The sequence below is a fragment of the Eleutherodactylus coqui genome, unplaced genomic scaffold, assembly GCF_035609145.1.
Source record: "Eleutherodactylus coqui strain aEleCoq1 unplaced genomic scaffold, aEleCoq1.hap1 HAP1_SCAFFOLD_678, whole genome shotgun sequence".
In the NCBI taxonomy this organism is placed as follows: domain Eukaryota; kingdom Metazoa; phylum Chordata; class Amphibia; order Anura; family Eleutherodactylidae; genus Eleutherodactylus; species Eleutherodactylus coqui.
The window spans coordinates 7614-31205 of NW_027101751.1; the positions used below are offsets into that span (position 1 = coordinate 7614).

A 23592-nucleotide genomic window follows, 5' to 3' on the forward strand; every position below is an offset into this window, starting at 1 on the left:
ATCGCTTCTCGGCCTTTTGGCTAAGATCAAGTGTAGTATCTGTTCTTATCAGTTTAATATCTGATACGTCCCCTATCTGGGGACCATATATTAAATGGATTTTTAGAACAGGGAGCTGGAAAAAGAGCTTGCTCTGTCCACTCCACGCATTGACCTGGTATTGCAGTACCTCCAGGACCGGTGCACCCCCTTTCCTACAGCAGTTTCCAAAAGCAGAAAAACAAAACCGACGAGCAAGAGGTGCAGCGCAGCTGTGGCGGCGGCTGCTGCTACCACCCAAGCACTTTGATTGACACTCAGCCCGTCTGCTCGCAACATTGTATCCACTGAGCAGCTGCGTCTGCCAGAGTGTGCACAGCACAGGTACAACTGGAAGCAAAACACACACACACACACACACCAGTTCATATGGCAGCCGCACTCTATAGTTCGTACCTACCGCTGCGCTAATAGCCAAGTTGGAAACATCGGGCAGGCACAGCGTATCCTGGCAGCCTGCGTCTGTATGCTCCACGTATTCGGGTCATGGGTGTATGTGCAGGGGGCCCGGAGCCCTAGGGGGCCCATAAAGTCTCTCTTCCCCACATTGTAAACCAATGCTATCAATGACGCTTTATAGTTTGGGGGCCCAGTTCCAGACTTTGTACTGGGGCCCCGCAGCTTCAAGTTACACCTCCGGATCAGGATAATGCTAGGCCATTCCAACCAGCCTGTGTGTGTGACCTGCAGTCGCTGGTAGTCGAAAAGCGGCCGGCCCCGGATGCGCGCTTCAGAGTGGACAGACAGCAGCGGACCCCCAATCACACAGGCCCAAGGCTTGCTATGTAGCACGGAATACCTCATTGGACTGCAGCACTCCACGCGGGCTGAGATACACGCTCCACGTGGGATGGGCAGTATTCGTCCATGAAGATCCAGGCCAACGTTTAGAGATGGAGCAACACTCGGGGAGCAAAGAACTCCAACGAACGGACGCCTACTTTACAAGGATGTATTGCTTTATTCAATGCATGGACACAGAAACAGTTCAACCGCTCGATTACAGACCGCAGTCAATACAGTAAAGAAAGAAATGTGTCTGTTTAATGTAAACTTGCATGGAGCTCGTTTGTCAGCCACTGACTGACTGAATGCTGAAACGTGGTCTGACGTTACATGCACCACCAGGGATAAGGCCTTGCCTATAAGCATTCCCCAGCTGGCAAAAACCGAACCTCCCTGCCTATTCCTCACCATGGAAGAACGGAACCTACCTTTTTTTTAAAAAAAGAAAGCCACAGCAGCAGCCAACTCGATTTTGGTAGGCCGCTGTCTCCCCCTTGTGTGCTGCATAAAAAATGCACTCCACTAAAAATAGCAATGATCCACGAAATAGAGCGTATGGAGAGAATGAGGCTTCCAGATGAGCCGTCAGGCTATGATAAATTGTATCACACCTGGGCGATATGGATAGATGCCCGGAGCTCACCCCTATTTACCAAGTGGTTACAGACAGGGACATGTGAGTAACACGTTTAAACCACAATCGTAAAGAGAAACAACAATTCCGGAGCCCGCCCCCCCCCCCCTTTTTGTTTTATTTTTTCTTTCTCCCGTGTCATAGATACCTACCCCCCCCTTACCCTCCCCTCATTCCCCTGTTTGTAGACCTTATAAAATATCACAGACAAACATGATATAGTTCAACTCGAAATTGATTTATTAAGTTTCATTGTCAAAGTTAATTTTACATTGCTTTGAGATAAGGCAAAAGTTTCCCCCCCTCCATGAAACCAATAAAACCTATATTGAATAAAATAAAAATGATGCAGTTACCGGTAGTTCTGCAGCTTCTTGGTGGAAATAAAGACCATCTCCCGTCTCCCAGCTGCAGCAGAGACTGACTGAAATGGCTGCCAAGCCCGGTATTAATGCTTCTAAATTGATGACATCACAAAGGAGTGACATCGTCAGCCTTCCAAACACCTGGCTCAATTGCATACAGTATGTATGTATGTATGCATGTATGTGAGTGAGTCTATCTATCTATCTATCTATCTATCTATCTATCTATCTATCTATTATTATATTATGTAGAATATAGATATGGATTATTTCTAAATTACAGATTTTGTAGATATAGATTAAAGATAGATTTAAGATTGTGTGTGTGTGTGTGTGTGTGTGTGTGTGTGTGTGTGTGTGTGTGTGTGTGTGTGTGTGTGTATATATAATGTATATATGTAAAAAAAAATATAAAATCTGTAGTTATGTATGTATGTATGTATGGCGGGCGGGCAAAAAAGGCCTGCTGTATGTTTTTAAGTTCTTCGGATGACCATGCCGCTCTAATATTCTCCTTACTAGGGTCTACTAATGCTGGCCCAGGGGAAGGCAATAAAGCCCTATGGGGCCGAAGCCAATTTCCCTTATTTTAGGTTAAAAGTTTCCATCCGTCCCCACTGGAAATGCGGCCGGCCGAAGAGATCCCTCCAACCGACCGACCGACGCACCTTCAGAGACAAACTAGTGCTTGCTTCTAGTGTCATCGCCGGCTTAACCATCCTTTGTAGGGAGCTGACGAGTCCTGCAGTAGCAGCAGCAGCAGGCTCTGCAAGCCTAGGATGCGTGAGCACGGTGCAAGAGGAAGGACTGAGGGTGTGAGGCTGGGCGCGGTTGAGAAGGCGTGGGGCGGGGCTATGGAAAGTTTTAATAGCTCTCCCAGCTGCCTGGGTGCATTGTGGGTGCGCCCAGAGTGCTGGCTGAGCGTGTTGCCTCAAGCCTTGGAAGTGGAGTTGGGCGGGCCGGGCTACAGGTGAAACCCATTTCGGGTTATCGCTTCTCGGCCTTTTGGCTAAGATCAAGTGTAGTATCTGTTCTTATCAGTTTAATATCTGATACGTCCCCTATCTGGGGACCATATATTAAATGGATTTTTAGAACAGGGAGCTGGAAAAAGAGCTTGCTCTGTCCACTCCACGCATTGACCTGGTATTGCAGTACCTCCAGGACCGGTGCACCCCCTTTCCTACAGCAGTTTCCAAAAGCAGAAAAACAAAACCGACGAGCAAGAGGTGCAGCGCAGCTGTGGCGGCGGCTGCTGCTACCACCCAAGCACTTTGATTGACACTCAGCCCGTCTGCTCGCAACATTGTATCCACTGAGCAGCTGCGTCTGCCAGAGTGTGCACAGCACAGGTACAACTGGAAGCAAAACACACACACACACACACACCAGTTCATATGGCAGCCGCACTCTATAGTTCGTACCTACCGCTGCGCTAATAGCCAAGTTGGAAACATCGGGCAGGCACAGCGTATCCTGGCAGCCTGCGTCTGTATGCTCCACGTATTCGGGTCATGGGTGTATGTGCAGGGGGCCCGGAGCCCTAGGGGGCCCATAAAGTCTCTCTTCCCCACATTGTAAACCAATGCTATCAATGACGCTTTATAGTTTGGGGGCCCAGTTCCAGACTTTGTACTGGGGCCCCGCAGCTTCAAGTTACACCTCCGGATCAGGATAATGCTAGGCCATTCCAACCAGCCTGTGTGTGTGACCTGCAGTCGCTGGTAGTCGAAAAGCGGCCGGCCCCGGATGCGCGCTTCAGAGTGGACAGACAGCAGCGGACCCCCAATCACACAGGCCCAAGGCTTGCTATGTAGCACGGAATACCTCATTGGACTGCAGCACTCCACGCGGGCTGAGATACACGCTCCACGTGGGATGGGCAGTATTCGTCCATGAAGATCCAGGCCAACGTTTAGAGATGGAGCAACACTCGGGGAGCAAAGAACTCCAACGAACGGACGCCTACTTTACAAGGATGTATTGCTTTATTCAATGCATGGACACAGAAACAGTTCAACCGCTCGATTACAGACCGCAGTCAATACAGTAAAGAAAGAAATGTGTCTGTTTAATGTAAACTTGCATGGAGCTCGTTTGTCAGCCACTGACTGACTGAATGCTGAAACGTGGTCTGACGTTACATGCACCACCAGGGATAAGGCCTTGCCTATAAGCATTCCCCAGCTGGCAAAAACCGAACCTCCCTGCCTATTCCTCACCATGGAAGAACGGAACCTACCTTTTTTTTAAAAAAAGAAAGCCACAGCAGCAGCCAACTCGATTTTGGTAGGCCGCTGTCTCCCCCTTGTGTGCTGCATAAAAAATGCACTCCACTAAAAATAGCAATGATCCACGAAATAGAGCGTATGGAGAGAATGAGGCTTCCAGATGAGCCGTCAGGCTATGATAAATTGTATCACACCTGGGCGATATGGATAGATGCCCGGAGCTCACCCCTATTTACCAAGTGGTTACAGACAGGGACATGTGAGTAACACGTTTAAACCACAATCGTAAAGAGAAACAACAATTCCGGAGCCCGCCCCCCCCCCCCTTTTTGTTTTATTTTTTCTTTCTCCCGTGTCATAGATACCTACCCCCCCCTTACCCTCCCCTCATTCCCCTGTTTGTAGACCTTATAAAATATCACAGACAAACATGATATAGTTCAACTCGAAATTGATTTATTAAGTTTCATTGTCAAAGTTAATTTTACATTGCTTTGAGATAAGGCAAAAGTTTCCCCCCCTCCATGAAACCAATAAAACCTATATTGAATAAAATAAAAATGATGCAGTTACCGGTAGTTCTGCAGCTTCTTGGTGGAAATAAAGACCATCTCCCGTCTCCCAGCTGCAGCAGAGACTGACTGAAATGGCTGCCAAGCCCGGTATTAATGCTTCTAAATTGATGACATCACAAAGGAGTGACATCGTCAGCCTTCCAAACACCTGGCTCAATTGCATACAGTATGTATGTATGTATGCATGTATGTGAGTGAGTCTATCTATCTATCTATCTATCTATCTATCTATCTATCTATTATTATTATTATGTAGAATATAGATATGGATTATTTCTAAATTACAGATTTTGTAGATATAGATTAAAGATAGATTTAAGATTGTGTGTGTGTGTGTGTGTGTGTGTGTGTGTGTGTGTGTGTGTGTGTGTGTGTGTGTGTGTGTGTATATATAATGTATATATGTAAAAAAAAATATAAAATCTGTAGTTATGTATGTATGTATGTATGGCGGGCGGGCAAAAAAGGCCTGCTGTATGTTTTTAAGTTCTTCGGATGACCATGCCGCTCTAATATTCTCCTTACTAGGGTCTACTAATGCTGGCCCAGGGGAAGGCAATAAAGCCCTATGGGGCCGAAGCCAATTTCCCTTATTTTAGGTTAAAAGTTTCCATCCGTCCCCACTGGAAATGCGGCCGGCCGAAGAGATCCCTCCAACCGACCGACCGACGCACCTTCAGAGACAAACTAGTGCTTGCTTCTAGTGTCATCGCCGGCTTAACCATCCTTTGTAGGGAGCTGACGAGTCCTGCAGTAGCAGCAGCAGCAGGCTCTGCAAGCCTAGGATGCGTGAGCACGGTGCAAGAGGAAGGACTGAGGGTGTGAGGCTGGGCGCGGTTGAGAAGGCGTGGGGCGGGGCTATGGAAAGTTTTAATAGCTCTCCCAGCTGCCTGGGTGCATTGTGGGTGCGCCCAGAGTGCTGGCTGAGCGTGTTGCCTCAAGCCTTGGAAGTGGAGTTGGGCGGGCCGGGCTACAGGTGAAACCCATTTCGGGTTATCGCTTCTCGGCCTTTTGGCTAAGATCAAGTGTAGTATCTGTTCTTATCAGTTTAATATCTGATACGTCCCCTATCTGGGGACCATATATTAAATGGATTTTTAGAACAGGGAGCTGGAAAAAGAGCTTGCTCTGTCCACTCCACGCATTGACCTGGTATTGCAGTACCTCCAGGACCGGTGCACCCCCTTTCCTACAGCAGTTTCCAAAAGCAGAAAAACAAAACCGACGAGCAAGAGGTGCAGCGCAGCTGTGGCGGCGGCTGCTGCTACCACCCAAGCACTTTGATTGACACTCAGCCCGTCTGCTCGCAACATTGTATCCACTGAGCAGCTGCGTCTGCCAGAGTGTGCACAGCACAGGTACAACTGGAAGCAAAACACACACACACACACACACCAGTTCATATGGCAGCCGCACTCTATAGTTCGTACCTACCGCTGCGCTAATAGCCAAGTTGGAAACATCGGGCAGGCACAGCGTATCCTGGCAGCCTGCGTCTGTATGCTCCACGTATTCGGGTCATGGGTGTATGTGCAGGGGGCCCGGAGCCCTAGGGGGCCCATAAAGTCTCTCTTCCCCACATTGTAAACCAATGCTATCAATGACGCTTTATAGTTTGGGGGCCCAGTTCCAGACTTTGTACTGGGGCCCCGCAGCTTCAAGTTACACCTCCGGATCAGGATAATGCTAGGCCATTCCAACCAGCCTGTGTGTGTGACCTGCAGTCGCTGGTAGTCGAAAAGCGGCCGGCCCCGGATGCGCGCTTCAGAGTGGACAGACAGCAGCGGACCCCCAATCACACAGGCCCAAGGCTTGCTATGTAGCACGGAATACCTCATTGGACTGCAGCACTCCACGCGGGCTGAGATACACGCTCCACGTGGGATGGGCAGTATTCGTCCATGAAGATCCAGGCCAACGTTTAGAGATGGAGCAACACTCGGGGAGCAAAGAACTCCAACGAACGGACGCCTACTTTACAAGGATGTATTGCTTTATTCAATGCATGGACACAGAAACAGTTCAACCGCTCGATTACAGACCGCAGTCAATACAGTAAAGAAAGAAATGTGTCTGTTTAATGTAAACTTGCATGGAGCTCGTTTGTCAGCCACTGACTGACTGAATGCTGAAACGTGGTCTGACGTTACATGCACCACCAGGGATAAGGCCTTGCCTATAAGCATTCCCCAGCTGGCAAAAACCGAACCTCCCTGCCTATTCCTCACCATGGAAGAACGGAACCTACCTTTTTTTAAAAAAAAGAAAGCCACAGCAGCAGCCAACTCGATTTTGGTAGGCCGCTGTCTCCCCCTTGTGTGCTGCATAAAAAATGCACTCCACTAAAAATAGCAATGATCCACGAAATAGAGCGTATGGAGAGAATGAGGCTTCCAGATGAGCCGTCAGGCTATGATAAATTGTATCACACCTGGGCGATATGGATAGATGCCCGGAGCTCACCCCTATTTACCAAGTGGTTACAGACAGGGACATGTGAGTAACACGTTTAAACCACAATCGTAAAGAGAAACAACAATTCCGGAGCCCGCCCCCCCCCCCCTTTTTGTTTTATTTTTTCTTTCTCCCGTGTCATAGATACCTACCCCCCCCTTACCCTCCCCTCATTCCCCTGTTTGTAGACCTTATAAAATATCACAGACAAACATGATATAGTTCAACTCGAAATTGATTTATTAAGTTTCATTGTCAAAGTTAATTTTACATTGCTTTGAGATAAGGCAAAAGTTTCCCCCCCTCCATGAAACCAATAAAACCTATATTGAATAAAATAAAAATGATGCAGTTACCGGTAGTTCTGCAGCTTCTTGGTGGAAATAAAGACCATCTCCCGTCTCCCAGCTGCAGCAGAGACTGACTGAAATGGCTGCCAAGCCCGGTATTAATGCTTCTAAATTGATGACATCACAAAGGAGTGACATCGTCAGCCTTCCAAACACCTGGCTCAATTGCATACAGTATGTATGTATGTATGCATGTATGTGAGTGAGTCTATCTATCTATCTATCTATCTATCTATCTATCTATCTATCTTTATTAATTATGTAGAATATAGATATGGATTATTTCTAAATTACAGATTTTGTAGATATAGATTAAAGATAGATTTAAGATTGTGTGTGTGTGTGTGTGTGTGTGTGTGTGTGTGTGTGTGTGTGTGTGTGTGTGTGTGTGTGTGTGTATATATAATGTATATATGTAAAAAAAAATATAAAATCTGTAGTTATGTATGTATGTATGTATGGCGGGCGGGCAAAAAAGGCCTGCTGTATGTTTTTAAGTTCTTCGGATGACCATGCCGCTCTAATATTCTCCTTACTAGGGTCTACTAATGCTGGCCCAGGGGAAGGCAATAAAGCCCTATGGGGCCGAAGCCAATTTCCCTTATTTTAGGTTAAAAGTTTCCATCCGTCCCCACTGGAAATGCGGCCGGCCGAAGAGATCCCTCCAACCGACCGACCGACGCACCTTCAGAGACAAACTAGTGCTTGCTTCTACATCGCCGGCTTAACCATCCTTTGTAGGGAGCTGACGAGTCCTGCAGTAGCAGCAGCAGCAGGCTCTGCAAGCCTAGGATGCGTGAGCACGGTGCAAGAGGAAGGACTGAGGGTGTGAGGCTGGGCGCGGTTGAGAAGGCGTGGGGCGGGGCTATGGAAAGTTTTAATAGCTCTCCCAGCTGCCTGGGTGCATTGTGGGTGCGCCCAGAGTGCTGGCTGAGCGTGTTGCCTCAAGCCTTGGAAGTGGAGTTGGGCGGGCCGGGCTACAGGTGAAACCCATTTCGGGTTATCGCTTCTCGGCCTTTTGGCTAAGATCAAGTGTAGTATCTGTTCTTATCAGTTTAATATCTGATACGTCCCCTATCTGGGGACCATATATTAAATGGATTTTTAGAACAGGGAGCTGGAAAAAGAGCTTGCTCTGTCCACTCCACGCATTGACCTGGTATTGCAGTACCTCCAGGACCGGTGCACCCCCTTTCCTACAGCAGTTTCCAAAAGCAGAAAAACAAAACCGACGAGCAAGAGGTGCAGCGCAGCTGTGGCGGCGGCTGCTGCTACCACCCAAGCACTTTGATTGACACTCAGCCCGTCTGCTCGCAACATTGTATCCACTGAGCAGCTGCGTCTGCCAGAGTGTGCACAGCACAGGTACAACTGGAAGCAAAACACACACACACACACACACACCAGTTCATATGGCAGCCGCACTCTATAGTTCGTACCTACCGCTGCGCTAATAGCCAAGTTGGAAACATCGGGCAGGCACAGCGTATCCTGGCAGCCTGCGTCTGTATGCTCCACGTATTCGGGTCATGGGTGTATGTGCAGGGGGCCCGGAGCCCTAGGGGGCCCATAAAGTCTCTCTTCCCCACATTGTAAACCAATGCTATCAATGACGCTTTATAGTTTGGGGGCCCAGTTCCAGACTTTGTACTGGGGCCCCGCAGCTTCAAGTTACACCTCCGGATCAGGATAATGCTAGGCCATTCCAACCAGCCTGTGTGTGTGACCTGCAGTCGCTGGTAGTCGAAAAGCGGCCGGCCCCGGATGCGCGCTTCAGAGTGGACAGACAGCAGCGGACCCCCAATCACACAGGCCCAAGGCTTGCTATGTAGCACGGAATACCTCATTGGACTGCAGCACTCCACGCGGGCTGAGATACACGCTCCACGTGGGATGGGCAGTATTCGTCCATGAAGATCCAGGCCAACGTTTAGAGATGGAGCAACACTCGGGGAGCAAAGAACTCCAACGAACGGACGCCTACTTTACAAGGATGTATTGCTTTATTCAATGCATGGACACAGAAACAGTTCAACCGCTCGATTACAGACCGCAGTCAATACAGTAAAGAAAGAAATGTGTCTGTTTAATGTAAACTTGCATGGAGCTCGTTTGTCAGCCACTGACTGACTGAATGCTGAAACGTGGTCTGACGTTACATGCACCACCAGGGATAAGGCCTTGCCTATAAGCATTCCCCAGCTGGCAAAAACCGAACCTCCCTGCCTATTCCTCACCATGGAAGAACGGAACCTACCTTTTTTTAAAAAAAAGAAAGCCACAGCAGCAGCCAACTCGATTTTGGTAGGCCGCTGTCTCCCCCTTGTGTGCTGCATAAAAAATGCACTCCACTAAAAATAGCAATGATCCACGAAATAGAGCGTATGGAGAGAATGAGGCTTCCAGATGAGCCGTCAGGCTATGATAAATTGTATCACACCTGGGCGATATGGATAGATGCCCGGAGCTCACCCCTATTTACCAAGTGGTTACAGACAGGGACATGTGAGTAACACGTTTAAACCACAATCGTAAAGAGAAACAACAATTCCGGAGCCCGCCCCCCCCCCCCTTTTTGTTTTATTTTTTCTTTCTCCCGTGTCATAGATACCTACCCCCCCCTTACCCTCCCCTCATTCCCCTGTTTGTAGACCTTATAAAATATCACAGACAAACATGATATAGTTCAACTCGAAATTGATTTATTAAGTTTCATTGTCAAAGTTAATTTTACATTGCTTTGAGATAAGGCAAAAGTTTCCCCCCCTCCATGAAACCAATAAAACCTATATTGAATAAAATAAAAATGATGCAGTTACCGGTAGTTCTGCAGCTTCTTGGTGGAAATAAAGACCATCTCCCGTCTCCCAGCTGCAGCAGAGACTGACTGAAATGGCTGCCAAGCCCGGTATTAATGCTTCTAAATTGATGACATCACAAAGGAGTGACATCGTCAGCCTTCCAAACACCTGGCTCAATTGCATACAGTATGTATGTATGTATGCATGTATGTGAGTGAGTCTATCTATCTATCTATCTATCTATCTATCTATCTATCTATCTATCTATTATTAATTATGTAGAATATAGATATGGATTATTTCTAAATTACAGATTTTGTAGATATAGATTAAAGATAGATTTAAGATTGTGTGTGTGTGTGTGTGTGTGTGTGTGTGTGTGTGTGTGTGTGTGTGTGTGTGTGTGTGTGTGTATATATAATGTATATATGTAAAAAAAAATATAAAATCTGTAGTTATGTATGTATGTATGTATGGCGGGCGGGCAAAAAAGGCCTGCTGTATGTTTTTAAGTTCTTCGGATGACCATGCCGCTCTAATATTCTCCTTACTAGGGTCTACTAATGCTGGCCCAGGGGAAGGCAATAAAGCCCTATGGGGCCGAAGCCAATTTCCCTTATTTTAGGTTAAAAGTTTCCATCCGTCCCCACTGGAAATGCGGCCGGCCGAAGAGATCCCTCCAACCGACCGACCGACGCACCTTCAGAGACAAACTAGTGCTTGCTTCTAGTGTCATCGCCGGCTTAACCATCCTTTGTAGGGAGCTGACGAGTCCTGCAGTAGCAGCAGCAGCAGGCTCTGCAAGCCTAGGATGCGTGAGCACGGTGCAAGAGGAAGGACTGAGGGTGTGAGGCTGGGCGCGGTTGAGAAGGCGTGGGGCGGGGCTATGGAAAGTTTTAATAGCTCTCCCAGCTGCCTGGGTGCATTGTGGGTGCGCCCAGAGTGCTGGCTGAGCGTGTTGCCTCAAGCCTTGGAAGTGGAGTTGGGCGGGCCGGGCTACAGGTGAAACCCATTTCGGGTTATCGCTTCTCGGCCTTTTGGCTAAGATCAAGTGTAGTATCTGTTCTTATCAGTTTAATATCTGATACGTCCCCTATCTGGGGACCATATATTAAATGGATTTTTAGAACAGGGAGCTGGAAAAAGAGCTTGCTCTGTCCACTCCACGCATTGACCTGGTATTGCAGTACCTCCAGGACCGGTGCACCCCCTTTCCTACAGCAGTTTCCAAAAGCAGAAAAACAAAACCGACGAGCAAGAGGTGCAGCGCAGCTGTGGCGGCGGCTGCTGCTACCACCCAAGCACTTTGATTGACACTCAGCCCGTCTGCTCGCAACATTGTATCCACTGAGCAGCTGCGTCTGCCAGAGTGTGCACAGCACAGGTACAACTGGAAGCAAAACACACACACACACACACACACACCAGTTCATATGGCAGCCGCACTCTATAGTTCGTACCTACCGCTGCGCTAATAGCCAAGTTGGAAACATCGGGCAGGCACAGCGTATCCTGGCAGCCTGCGTCTGTATGCTCCACGTATTCGGGTCATGGGTGTATGTGCAGGGGGCCCGGAGCCCTAGGGGGCCCATAAAGTCTCTCTTCCCCACATTGTAAACCAATGCTATCAATGACGCTTTATAGTTTGGGGGCCCAGTTCCAGACTTTGTACTGGGGCCCCGCAGCTTCAAGTTACACCTCCGGATCAGGATAATGCTAGGCCATTCCAACCAGCCTGTGTGTGTGACCTGCAGTCGCTGGTAGTCGAAAAGCGGCCGGCCCCGGATGCGCGCTTCAGAGTGGACAGACAGCAGCGGACCCCCAATCACACAGGCCCAAGGCTTGCTATGTAGCACGGAATACCTCATTGGACTGCAGCACTCCACGCGGGCTGAGATACACGCTCCACGTGGGATGGGCAGTATTCGTCCATGAAGATCCAGGCCAACGTTTAGAGATGGAGCAACACTCGGGGAGCAAAGAACTCCAACGAACGGACGCCTACTTTACAAGGATGTATTGCTTTATTCAATGCATGGACACAGAAACAGTTCAACCGCTCGATTACAGACCGCAGTCAATACAGTAAAGAAAGAAATGTGTCTGTTTAATGTAAACTTGCATGGAGCTCGTTTGTCAGCCACTGACTGACTGAATGCTGAAACGTGGTCTGACGTTACATGCACCACCAGGGATAAGGCCTTGCCTATAAGCATTCCCCAGCTGGCAAAAACCGAACCTCCCTGCCTATTCCTCACCATGGAAGAACGGAACCTACCTTTTTTTTAAAAAAAGAAAGCCACAGCAGCAGCCAACTCGATTTTGGTAGGCCGCTGTCTCCCCCTTGTGTGCTGCATAAAAAATGCACTCCACTAAAAATAGCAATGATCCACGAAATAGAGCGTATGGAGAGAATGAGGCTTCCAGATGAGCCGTCAGGCTATGATAAATTGTATCACACCTGGGCGATATGGATAGATGCCCGGAGCTCACCCCTATTTACCAAGTGGTTACAGACAGGGACATGTGAGTAACACGTTTAAACCACAATCGTAAAGAGAAACAACAATTCCGGAGCCCGCCCCCCCCCCCCTTTTTGTTTTATTTTTTCTTTCTCCCGTGTCATAGATACCTACCCCCCCCTTACCCTCCCCTCATTCCCCTGTTTGTAGACCTTATAAAATATCACAGACAAACATGATATAGTTCAACTCGAAATTGATTTATTAAGTTTCATTGTCAAAGTTAATTTTACATTGCTTTGAGATAAGGCAAAAGTTTCCCCCCCTCCATGAAACCAATAAAACCTATATTGAATAAAATAAAAATGATGCAGTTACCGGTAGTTCTGCAGCTTCTTGGTGGAAATAAAGACCATCTCCCGTCTCCCAGCTGCAGCAGAGACTGACTGAAATGGCTGCCAAGCCCGGTATTAATGCTTCTAAATTGATGACATCACAAAGGAGTGACATCGTCAGCCTTCCAAACACCTGGCTCAATTGCATACAGTATGTATGTATGTATGCATGTATGTGAGTGAGTCTATCTATCTATCTATCTATCTATCTATCTATCTATCTATCTATCTTTAAATTATGTAGAATATAGATATGGATTATTTCTAAATTACAGATTTTGTAGATATAGATTAAAGATAGATTTAAGATTGTGTGTGTGTGTGTGTGTGTGTGTGTGTGTGTGTGTGTGTGTGTGTGTGTGTGTGTGTGTGTGTATATATAATGTATATATGTAAAAAAAAATATAAAATCTGTAGTTATGTATGTATGTATGTATGGCGGGCGGGCAAAAAAGGCCTGCTGTATGTTTTTAAGTTCTTCGGATGACCATGCCGCTCTAATATTCTCCTTACTAGGGTCTACTAATGCTGGCCCAGGGGAAGGCAATAAAGCCCTATGGGGCCGAAGCCAATTTCCCTTATTTTAGGTTAAAAGTTTCCATCCGTCCCCACTGGAAATGCGGCCGGCCGAAGAGATCCCTCCAACCGACCGACCGACGCACCTTCAGAGACAAACTAGTGCTTGCTTCTAGTGTCATCGCCGGCTTAACCATCCTTTGTAGGGAGCTGACGAGTCCTGCAGTAGCAGCAGCAGCAGGCTCTGCAAGCCTAGGATGCGTGAGCACGGTGCAAGAGGAAGGACTGAGGGTGTGAGGCTGGGCGCGGTTGAGAAGGCGTGGGGCGGGGCTATGGAAAGTTTTAATAGCTCTCCCAGCTGCCTGGGTGCATTGTGGGTGCGCCCAGAGTGCTGGCTGAGCGTGTTGCCTCAAGCCTTGGAAGTGGAGTTGGGCGGGCCGGGCTACAGGTGAAACCCATTTCGGGTTATCGCTTCTCGGCCTTTTGGCTAAGATCAAGTGTAGTATCTGTTCTTATCAGTTTAATATCTGATACGTCCCCTATCTGGGGACCATATATTAAATGGATTTTTAGAACAGGGAGCTGGAAAAAGAGCTTGCTCTGTCCACTCCACGCATTGACCTGGTATTGCAGTACCTCCAGGACCGGTGCACCCCCTTTCCTACAGCAGTTTCCAAAAGCAGAAAAACAAAACCGACGAGCAAGAGGTGCAGCGCAGCTGTGGCGGCGGCTGCTGCTACCACCCAAGCACTTTGATTGACACTCAGCCCGTCTGCTCGCAACATTGTATCCACTGAGCAGCTGCGTCTGCCAGAGTGTGCACAGCACAGGTACAACTGGAAGCAAAACACACACACACACACACACCAGTTCATATGGCAGCCGCACTCTATAGTTCGTACCTACCGCTGCGCTAATAGCCAAGTTGGAAACATCGGGCAGGCACAGCGTATCCTGGCAGCCTGCGTCTGTATGCTCCACGTATTCGGGTCATGGGTGTATGTGCAGGGGGCCCGGAGCCCTAGGGGGCCCATAAAGTCTCTCTTCCCCACATTGTAAACCAATGCTATCAATGACGCTTTATAGTTTGGGGGCCCAGTTCCAGACTTTGTACTGGGGCCCCGCAGCTTCAAGTTACACCTCCGGATCAGGATAATGCTAGGCCATTCCAACCAGCCTGTGTGTGTGACCTGCAGTCGCTGGTAGTCGAAAAGCGGCCGGCCCCGGATGCGCGCTTCAGAGTGGACAGACAGCAGCGGACCCCCAATCACACAGGCCCAAGGCTTGCTATGTAGCACGGAATACCTCATTGGACTGCAGCACTCCACGCGGGCTGAGATACACGCTCCACGTGGGATGGGCAGTATTCGTCCATGAAGATCCAGGCCAACGTTTAGAGATGGAGCAACACTCGGGGAGCAAAGAACTCCAACGAACGGACGCCTACTTTACAAGGATGTATTGCTTTATTCAATGCATGGACACAGAAACAGTTCAACCGCTCGATTACAGACCGCAGTCAATACAGTAAAGAAAGAAATGTGTCTGTTTAATGTAAACTTGCATGGAGCTCGTTTGTCAGCCACTGACTGACTGAATGCTGAAACGTGGTCTGACGTTACATGCACCACCAGGGATAAGGCCTTGCCTATAAGCATTCCCCAGCTGGCAAAAACCGAACCTCCCTGCCTATTCCTCACCATGGAAGAACGGAACCTACCTTTTTTTAAAAAAAAGAAAGCCACAGCAGCAGCCAACTCGATTTTGGTAGGCCGCTGTCTCCCCCTTGTGTGCTGCATAAAAAATGCACTCCACTAAAAATAGCAATGATCCACGAAATAGAGCGTATGGAGAGAATGAGGCTTCCAGATGAGCCGTCAGGCTATGATAAATTGTATCACACCTGGGCGATATGGATAGATGCCCGGAGCTCACCCCTATTTACCAAGTGGTTACAGACAGGGACATGTGAGTAACACGTTTAAACCACAATCGTAAAGAGAAACAACAATTCCGGAGCCCGCCCCCCCCCCCCTTTTTGTTTTATTTTTTCTTTCTCCCGTGTCATAGATACCTACCCCCCCCTTACCCTCCCCTCATTCCCCTGTTTGTAGACCTTATAAAATATCACAGACAAACATGATATAGTTCAACTCGAAATTGATTTATTAAGTTTCATTGTCAAAGTTAATTTTACATTGCTTTGAGATAAGGCAAAAGTTTCCCCCCCTCCATGAAACCAATAAAACCTATATTGAATAAAATAAAAATGATGCAGTTACCGGTAGTTCTGCAGCTTCTTGGTGGAAATAAAGACCATCTCCCGTCTCCCAGCTGCAGCAGAGACTGACTGAAATGGCTGCCAAGCCCGGTATTAATGCTTCTAAATTGATGACATCACAAAGGAGTGACATCGTCAGCCTTCCAAACACCTGGCTCAATTGCATACAGTATGTATGTATGTATGCATGTATGTGAGTGAGTCTATCTATCTATCTATCTATCTATCTATCTATCTATCTATTATTATTATTATGTAGAATATAGATATGGATTATTTCTAAATTACAGATTTTGTAGATATAGATTAAAGATAGATTTAAGATTGTGTGTGTGTGTGTGTGTGTGTGTGTGTGTGTGTGTGTGTGTGTGTGTGTGTGTGTGTGTGTGTATATATAATGTATATATGTAAAAAAAAATATAAAATCTGTAGTTATGTATGTATGTATGTATGGCGGGCGGGCAAAAAAGGCCTGCTGTATGTTTTTAAGTTCTTCGGATGACCATGCCGCTCTAATATTCTCCTTACTAGGGTCTACTAATGCTGGCCCAGGGGAAGGCAATAAAGCCCTATGGGGCCGAAGCCAATTTCCCTTATTTTAGGTTAAAAGTTTCCATCCGTCCCCACTGGAAATGCGGCCGGCCGAAGAGATCCCTCCAACCGACCGACCGACGCACCTTCAGAGACAAACTAGTGCTTGCTTCTAGTGTCATCGCCGGCTTAACCATCCTTTGTAGGGAGCTGACGAGTCCTGCAGTAGCAGCAGCAGCAGGCTCTGCAAGCCTAGGATGCGTGAGCACGGTGCAAGAGGAAGGACTGAGGGTGTGAGGCTGGGCGCGGTTGAGAAGGCGTGGGGCGGGGCTATGGAAAGTTTTAATAGCTCTCCCAGCTGCCTGGGTGCATTGTGGGTGCGCCCAGAGTGCTGGCTGAGCGTGTTGCCTCAAGCCTTGGAAGTGGAGTTGGGCGGGCCGGGCTACAGGTGAAACCCATTTCGGGTTATCGCTTCTCGGCCTTTTGGCTAAAAGATCAAGTGTAGTATCTGTTCTTATCAGTTTAATATCTGATACGTCCCCTATCTGGGGACCATATATTAAATGGATTTTTAGAACAGGGAGCTGGAAAAAGAGCTTGCTCTGTCCACTCCACGCATTGACCTGGTATTGCAGTACCTCCAGGACCGGTGCACCCCCTTTCCTACAGCAGTTTCCAAAAGCAGAAAAACAAAACCGACGAGCAAGAGGTGCAGCGCAGCTGTGGCGGCGGCTGCTGCTACCACCCAAGCACTTTGATTGACACTCAGCCCGTCTGCTCGCAACATTGTATCCACTGAGCAGCTGCGTCTGCCAGAGTGTGCACAGCACAGGTACAACTGGAAGCAAAACACACACACACACACACACCAGTTCATATGGCAGCCGCACTCTATAGTTCGTACCTACCGCTGCGCTAATAGCCAAGTTGGAAACATCGGGCAGGCACAGCGTATCCTGGCAGCCTGCGTCTGTATGCTCCACGTATTCGGGTCATGGGTGTATGTGCAGGGGGCCCGGAGCCCTAGGGGGCCCATAAAGTCTCTCTTCCCCACATTGTAAACCAATGCTATCAATGACGCTTTATAGTTTGGGGGCCCAGTTCCAGACTTTGTACTGGGGCCCCGCAGCTTCAAGTTACACCTCCGGATCAGGATAATGCTAGGCCATTCCAACCAGCCTGTGTGTGTGACCTGCAGTCGCTGGTAGTCGAAAAGCGGCCGGCCCCGGATGCGCGCTTCAGAGTGGACAGACAGCAGCGGACCCCCAATCACACAGGCCCAAGGCTTGCTATGTAGCACGGAATACCTCATTGGACTGCAGCACTCCACGCGGGCTGAGATACACGCTCCACGTGGGATGGGCAGTATTCGTCCATGAAGATCCAGGCCAACGTTTAGAGATGGAGCAACACTCGGGGAGCAAAGAACTCCAACGAACGGACGCCTACTTTACAAGGATGTATTGCTTTATTCAATGCATGGACACAGAAACAGTTCAACCGCTCGATTACAGACCGCAGTCAATACAGTAAAGAAAGAAATGTGTCTGTTTAATGTAAACTTGCATGGAGCTCGTTTGTCAGCCACTGACTGACTGAATGCTGAAACGTGGTCTGACGTTACATGCACCACCAGGGATAAGGCCTTGCCTATAAGCATTCCCCAGCTGGCAAAAACCGAACCTCCCTGCCTATTCCTCACCATGGAAGAACGGAACCTACCTTTTTTTTAAAAAAAGAAAGCCACAGCAGCAGCCAACTCGATTTTGGTAGGCCGCTGTCTCCCCCTTGTGTGCTGCATAAAAAATGCACTCCACTAAAAATAGCAATGATCCACGAAATAGAGCGTATGGAGAGAATGAGGCTTCCAGATGAGCCGTCAGGCTATGATAAATTGTATCACACCTGGGCGATATGGATAGATGCCCGGAGCTCACCCCTATTTACCAAGTGGTTACAGACAGGGACATGTGAGTAACACGTTTAAACCACAATCGTAAAGAGAAACAACAATTCCGGAGCCCGCCCCCCCCCCCCTTTTTGTTTTATTTTTTCTTTCTCCCGTGTCATAGATACCTACCCCCCCCTTACCCTCCCCTCATTCCCCTGTTTGTAGACCTTATAAAATATCACAGACAAACATGATATAGTTCAACTCGAAATTGATTTATTAAGTTTCATTGTCAAAGTTAATTTTACATTGCTTTGAGATAAGGCAAAAGTTTCCCCCCCTCCATGAAACCAATAAAACCTATATTGAATAAAATAAAAATGATGCAGTTACCGGTAGTTCTGCAGCTTCTTGGTGGAAATAAAGACCATCTCCCGTCTCCCAGCTGCAGCAGAGACTGACTGAAATGGCTGCCAAGCCCGGTATTAATGCTTCTAAATTGATGACATCACAAAGGAGTGACATCGTCAGCCTTCCAAACACCTGGCTCAATTGCATACAGTATGTATGTATGTATGCATGTATGTGAGTGAGTCTATCTATCTATCTATCTATCTATCTATCTATCTATCTATCTATCTTTATTAATTATGTAGAATATAGATATGGATTATTTCTAAATTACAGATTTTGTAGATATAGATTAAAGATAGATTTAAGATTGTGTGTGTGTGTGTGTGTGTGTGTGTGTGTGTGTGTGTGTGTGTGTGTGTGTGTGTGTGTGTGTGTGTGTATATATAATGTATATATGTAAAAAAAAATATAAAATCTGTAGTTATGTATGTATGTATGTATGGCGGGCGGGCAAAAAAGGCCTGCTGTATGTTTTTAAGTTCTTCGGATGACCATGCCGCTCTAATATTCTCCTTACTAGGGTCTACTAATGCTGGCCCAGGGGAAGGCAATAAAGCCCTATGGGGCCGAAGCCAATTTCCCTTATTTTAGGTTAAAAGTTTCCATCCGTCCCCACTGGAAATGCGGCCGGCCGAAGAGATCCCTCCAACCGACCGACCGACGCACCTTCAGAGACAAACTAGTGCTTGCTTCTAGTGTCATCGCCGGCTTAACCATCCTTTGTAGGGAGCTGACGAGTCCTGCAGTAGCAGCAGCAGCAGGCTCTGCAAGCCTAGGATGCGTGAGCACGGTGCAAGAGGAAGGACTGAGGGTGTGAGGCTGGGCGCGGTTGAGAAGGCGTGGGGCGGGGCTATGGAAAGTTTTAATAGCTCTCCCAGCTGCCTGGGTGCATTGTGGGTGCGCCCAGAGTGCTGGCTGAGCGTGTTGCCTCAAGCCTTGGAAGTGGAGTTGGGCGGGCCGGGCTACAGGTGAAACCCATTTCGGGTTATCGCTTCTCGGCCTTTTGGCTAAGATCAAGTGTAGTATCTGTTCTTATCAGTTTAATATCTGATACGTCCCCTATCTGGGGACCATATATTAAATGGATTTTTAGAACAGGGAGCTGGAAAAAGAGCTTGCTCTGTCCACTCCACGCATTGACCTGGTATTGCAGTACCTCCAGGACCGGTGCACCCCCTTTCCTACAGCAGTTTCCAAAAGCAGAAAAACAAAACCGACGAGCAAGAGGTGCAGCGCAGCTGTGGCGGCGGCTGCTGCTACCACCCAAGCACTTTGATTGACACTCAGCCCGTCTGCTCGCAACATTGTATCCACTGAGCAGCTGCGTCTGCCAGAGTGTGCACAGCACAGGTACAACTGGAAGCAAAACACACACACACACACACACCAGTTCATATGGCAGCCGCACTCTATAGTTCGTACCTACCGCTGCGCTAATAGCCAAGTTGGAAACATCGGGCAGGCACAGCGTATCCTGGCAGCCTGCGTCTGTATGCTCCACGTATTCGGGTCATGGGTGTATGTGCAGGGGGCCCGGAGCCCTAGGGGGCCCATAAAGTCTCTCTTCCCCACATTGTAAACCAATGCTATCAATGACGCTTTATAGTTTGGGGGCCCAGTTCCAGACTTTGTACTGGGGCCCCGCAGCTTCAAGTTACACCTCCGGATCAGGATAATGCTAGGCCATTCCAACCAGCCTGTGTGTGTGACCTGCAGTCGCTGGTAGTCGAAAAGCGGCCGGCTCCGGATGCGCGCTTCAGAGTGGACAGACAGCAGCGGACCCCCAATCACACAGGCCCAAGGCTTGCTATGTAGCACGGAATACCTCATTGGACTGCAGCACTCCACGCGGGCTGAGATACACGCTCCACGTGGGATGGGCAGTATTCGTCCATGAAGATCCAGGCCAACGTTTAGAGATGGAGCAACACTCGGGGAGCAAAGAACTCCAACGAACGGACGCCTACTTTACAAGGATGTATTGCTTTATTCAATGCATGGACACAGAAACAGTTCAACCGCTCGATTACAGACCGCAGTCAATACAGTAAAGAAAGAAATGTGTCTGTTTAATGTAAACTTGCATGGAGCTCGTTTGTCAGCCACTGACTGACTGAATGCTGAAACGTGGTCTGACGTTACATGCACCACCAGGGATAAGGCCTTGCCTATAAGCATTCCCCAGCTGGCAAAAACCGAACCTCCCTGCCTATTCCTCACCATGGAAGAACGGAACCTACCTTTTTTTTAAAAAAAGAAAGCCACAGCAGCAGCCAACTCGATTTTGGTAGGCCGCTGTCTCCCCCTTGTGTGCTGCATAAAAAATGCACTCCACTAAAAATAGCAATGATCCACGAAATAGAGCGTATGGAGAGAATGAGGCTTCCAGATGAGCCGTCAGGCTATGATAAATTGTATCACACCTGGGCGATATGGATAGATGCCCGGAGCTCACCCCTATTTACCAAGTGGTTACAGACAGGGACATGTGAGTAACACGTTTAAACCACAATCGTAAAGAGAAACAACAATTCCGGAGCCCGCCCCCCCCCCCCTTTTTGTTTTATTTTTTCTTTCTCCCGTGTCATAGATACCTACCCCCCCCTTACCCTCCCCTCATTCCCCTGTTTGTAGACCTTATAAAATATCACAGACAAACATGATATAGTTCAACTCGAAATTGATTTATTAAGTTTCATTGTCAAAGTTAATTTTACATTGCTTTGAGATAAGGCAAAAGTTTCCCCCCCTCCATGAAACCAATAAAACCTATATTGAATAAAATAAAAATGATGCAGTTACCGGTAGTTCTGCAGCTTCTTGGTGGAAATAAAGACCATCTCCCGTCTCCCAGCTGCAGCAGAGACTGACTGAAATGGCTGCCAAGCCCGGTATTAATGCTTCTAAATTGATGACATCACAAAGGAGTGACATCGTCAGCCTTCCAAACACCTGGCTCAATTGCATACAGTATGTATGTATGTATGCATGTATGTGAGTGAGTCTATCTATCTATCTATCTATCTATCTATCTATCTATCTTTATTAATTATGTAGAATATAGATATGGATTATTTCTAAATTACAGATTTTGTAGATATAGATTAAAGATAGATTTAAGATTGTGTGTGTGTGTGTGTGTGTGTGTGTGTGTGTGTGTGTGTGTGTGTGTGTGTGTGTGTGTGTATATATAATGTATATATGTAAAAAAAAATATAAAATCTGTAGTTATGTATGTATGTATGTATGGCGGGCGGGCAAAAAAGGCCTGCTGTATGTTTTTAAGTTCTTCGGATGACCATGCCGCTCTAATATTCTCCTTACTAGGGTCTACTAATGCTGGCCCAGGGGAAGGCAATAAAGCCCTATGGGGCCGAAGCCAATTTCCCTTATTTTAGGTTAAAAGTTTCCATCCGTCCCCACTGGAAATGCGGCCGGCCGAAGAGATCCCTCCAACCGACCGACCGACGCACCTTCAGAGACAAACTAGTGCTTGCTTCTAGTGTCATCGCCGGCTTAACCATCCTTTGTAGGGAGCTGACGAGTCCTGCAGTAGCAGCAGCAGCAGGCTCTGCAAGCCTAGGATGCGTGAGCACGGTGCAAGAGGAAGGACTGAGGGTGTGAGGCTGGGCGCGGTTGAGAAGGCGTGGGGCGGGGCTATGGAAAGTTTTAATAGCTCTCCCAGCTGCCTGGGTGCATTGTGGGTGCGCCCAGAGTGCTGGCTGAGCGTGTTGCCTCAAGCCTTGGAAGTGGAGTTGGGCGGGCCGGGCTACAGGTGAAACCCATTTCGGGTTATCGCTTCTCGGCCTTTTGGCTAAGATCAAGTGTAGTATCTGTTCTTATCAGTTTAATATCTGATACGTCCCCTATCTGGGGACCATATATTAAATGGATTTTTAGAACAGGGAGCTGGAAAAAGAGCTTGCTCTGTCCACTCCACGCATTGACCTGGTATTGCAGTACCTCCAGGACCGGTGCACCCCCTTTCCTACAGCAGTTTCCAAAAGCAGAAAAACAAAACCGACGAGCAAGAGGTGCAGCGCAGCTGTGGCGGCGGCTGCTGCTACCACCCAAGCACTTTGATTGACACTCAGCCCGTCTGCTCGCAACATTGTATCCACTGAGCAGCTGCGTCTGCCAGAGTGTGCACAGCACAGGTACAACTGGAAGCAAAACACACACACACACACACACCAGTTCATATGGCAGCCGCACTCTATAGTTCGTACCTACCGCTGCGCTAATAGCCAAGTTGGAAACATCGGGCAGGCACAGCGTATCCTGGCAGCCTGCGTCTGTATGCTCCACGTATTCGGGTCATGGGTGTATGTGCAGGGGGCCCGGAGCCCTAGGGGGCCCATAAAGTCTCTCTTCCCCACATTGTAAACCAATGCTATCAATGACGCTTTATAGTTTGGGGGCCCAGTTCCAGACTTTGTACTGGGGCCCCGCAGCTTCAAGTTACACCTCCGGATCAGGATAATGCTAGGCCATTCCAACCAGCCTGTGTGTGTGACCTGCAGTCGCTGGTAGTCGAAAAGCGGCCGGCCCCGGATGCGCGCTTCAGAGTGGACAGACAGCAGCGGACCCCCAATCACACAGGCCCAAGGCTTGCTATGTAGCACGGAATACCTCATTGGACTGCAGCACTCCACGCGGGCTGAGATACACGCTCCACGTGGGATGGGCAGTATTCGTCCATGAAGATCCAGGCCAACGTTTAGAGATGGAGCAACACTCGGGGAGCAAAGAACTCCAACGAACGGACGCCTACTTTACAAGGATGTATTGCTTTATTCAATGCATGGACACAGAAACAGTTCAACCGCTCGATTACAGACCGCAGTCAATACAGTAAAGAAAGAAA

At 48.1% G+C, this 23592-nt stretch overlaps 9 non-coding genes across 9 annotated transcripts; all 9 read left to right on the top strand.

Moving 5' to 3' along the window:
• On the top strand, positions 1-191 carry LOC136591018 (U2 spliceosomal RNA). The gene has a single exon (XR_010787868.1). It is a non-coding gene; the product is annotated as a U2 spliceosomal RNA (small nuclear RNA).
• Positions 192-2813: 2622 nt separating this feature from the next.
• LOC136591019 (U2 spliceosomal RNA) lies at positions 2814-3004 on the top strand. The gene has a single exon (XR_010787869.1). It is a non-coding gene; the product is annotated as a U2 spliceosomal RNA (small nuclear RNA).
• A 2621-nt stretch (positions 3005-5625) lies between these two features.
• LOC136591020 (U2 spliceosomal RNA) lies at positions 5626-5816 on the top strand. The gene has a single exon (XR_010787870.1). It is a non-coding gene; the product is annotated as a U2 spliceosomal RNA (small nuclear RNA).
• A 2620-nt stretch (positions 5817-8436) lies between these two features.
• Positions 8437-8627, top strand: LOC136591007 (U2 spliceosomal RNA). The gene has a single exon (XR_010787858.1). It is a non-coding gene; the product is annotated as a U2 spliceosomal RNA (small nuclear RNA).
• A 2629-nt stretch (positions 8628-11256) lies between these two features.
• On the top strand, positions 11257-11447 carry LOC136591008 (U2 spliceosomal RNA). Its single transcript, XR_010787859.1, has one exon. It is a non-coding gene; the product is annotated as a U2 spliceosomal RNA (small nuclear RNA).
• Positions 11448-14075: 2628 nt separating this feature from the next.
• Positions 14076-14266, top strand: LOC136591009 (U2 spliceosomal RNA). The gene has a single exon (XR_010787860.1). It is a non-coding gene; the product is annotated as a U2 spliceosomal RNA (small nuclear RNA).
• Positions 14267-16887: 2621 nt separating this feature from the next.
• On the top strand, positions 16888-17080 carry LOC136591015 (U2 spliceosomal RNA). The gene has a single exon (XR_010787866.1). It is a non-coding gene; the product is annotated as a U2 spliceosomal RNA (small nuclear RNA).
• A 2632-nt stretch (positions 17081-19712) lies between these two features.
• LOC136591010 (U2 spliceosomal RNA) lies at positions 19713-19903 on the top strand. The gene has a single exon (XR_010787861.1). It is a non-coding gene; the product is annotated as a U2 spliceosomal RNA (small nuclear RNA).
• A 2616-nt stretch (positions 19904-22519) lies between these two features.
• On the top strand, positions 22520-22710 carry LOC136591011 (U2 spliceosomal RNA). Its single transcript, XR_010787862.1, has one exon. It is a non-coding gene; the product is annotated as a U2 spliceosomal RNA (small nuclear RNA).
• Positions 22711-23592: the final 882 nt, after the last annotated feature.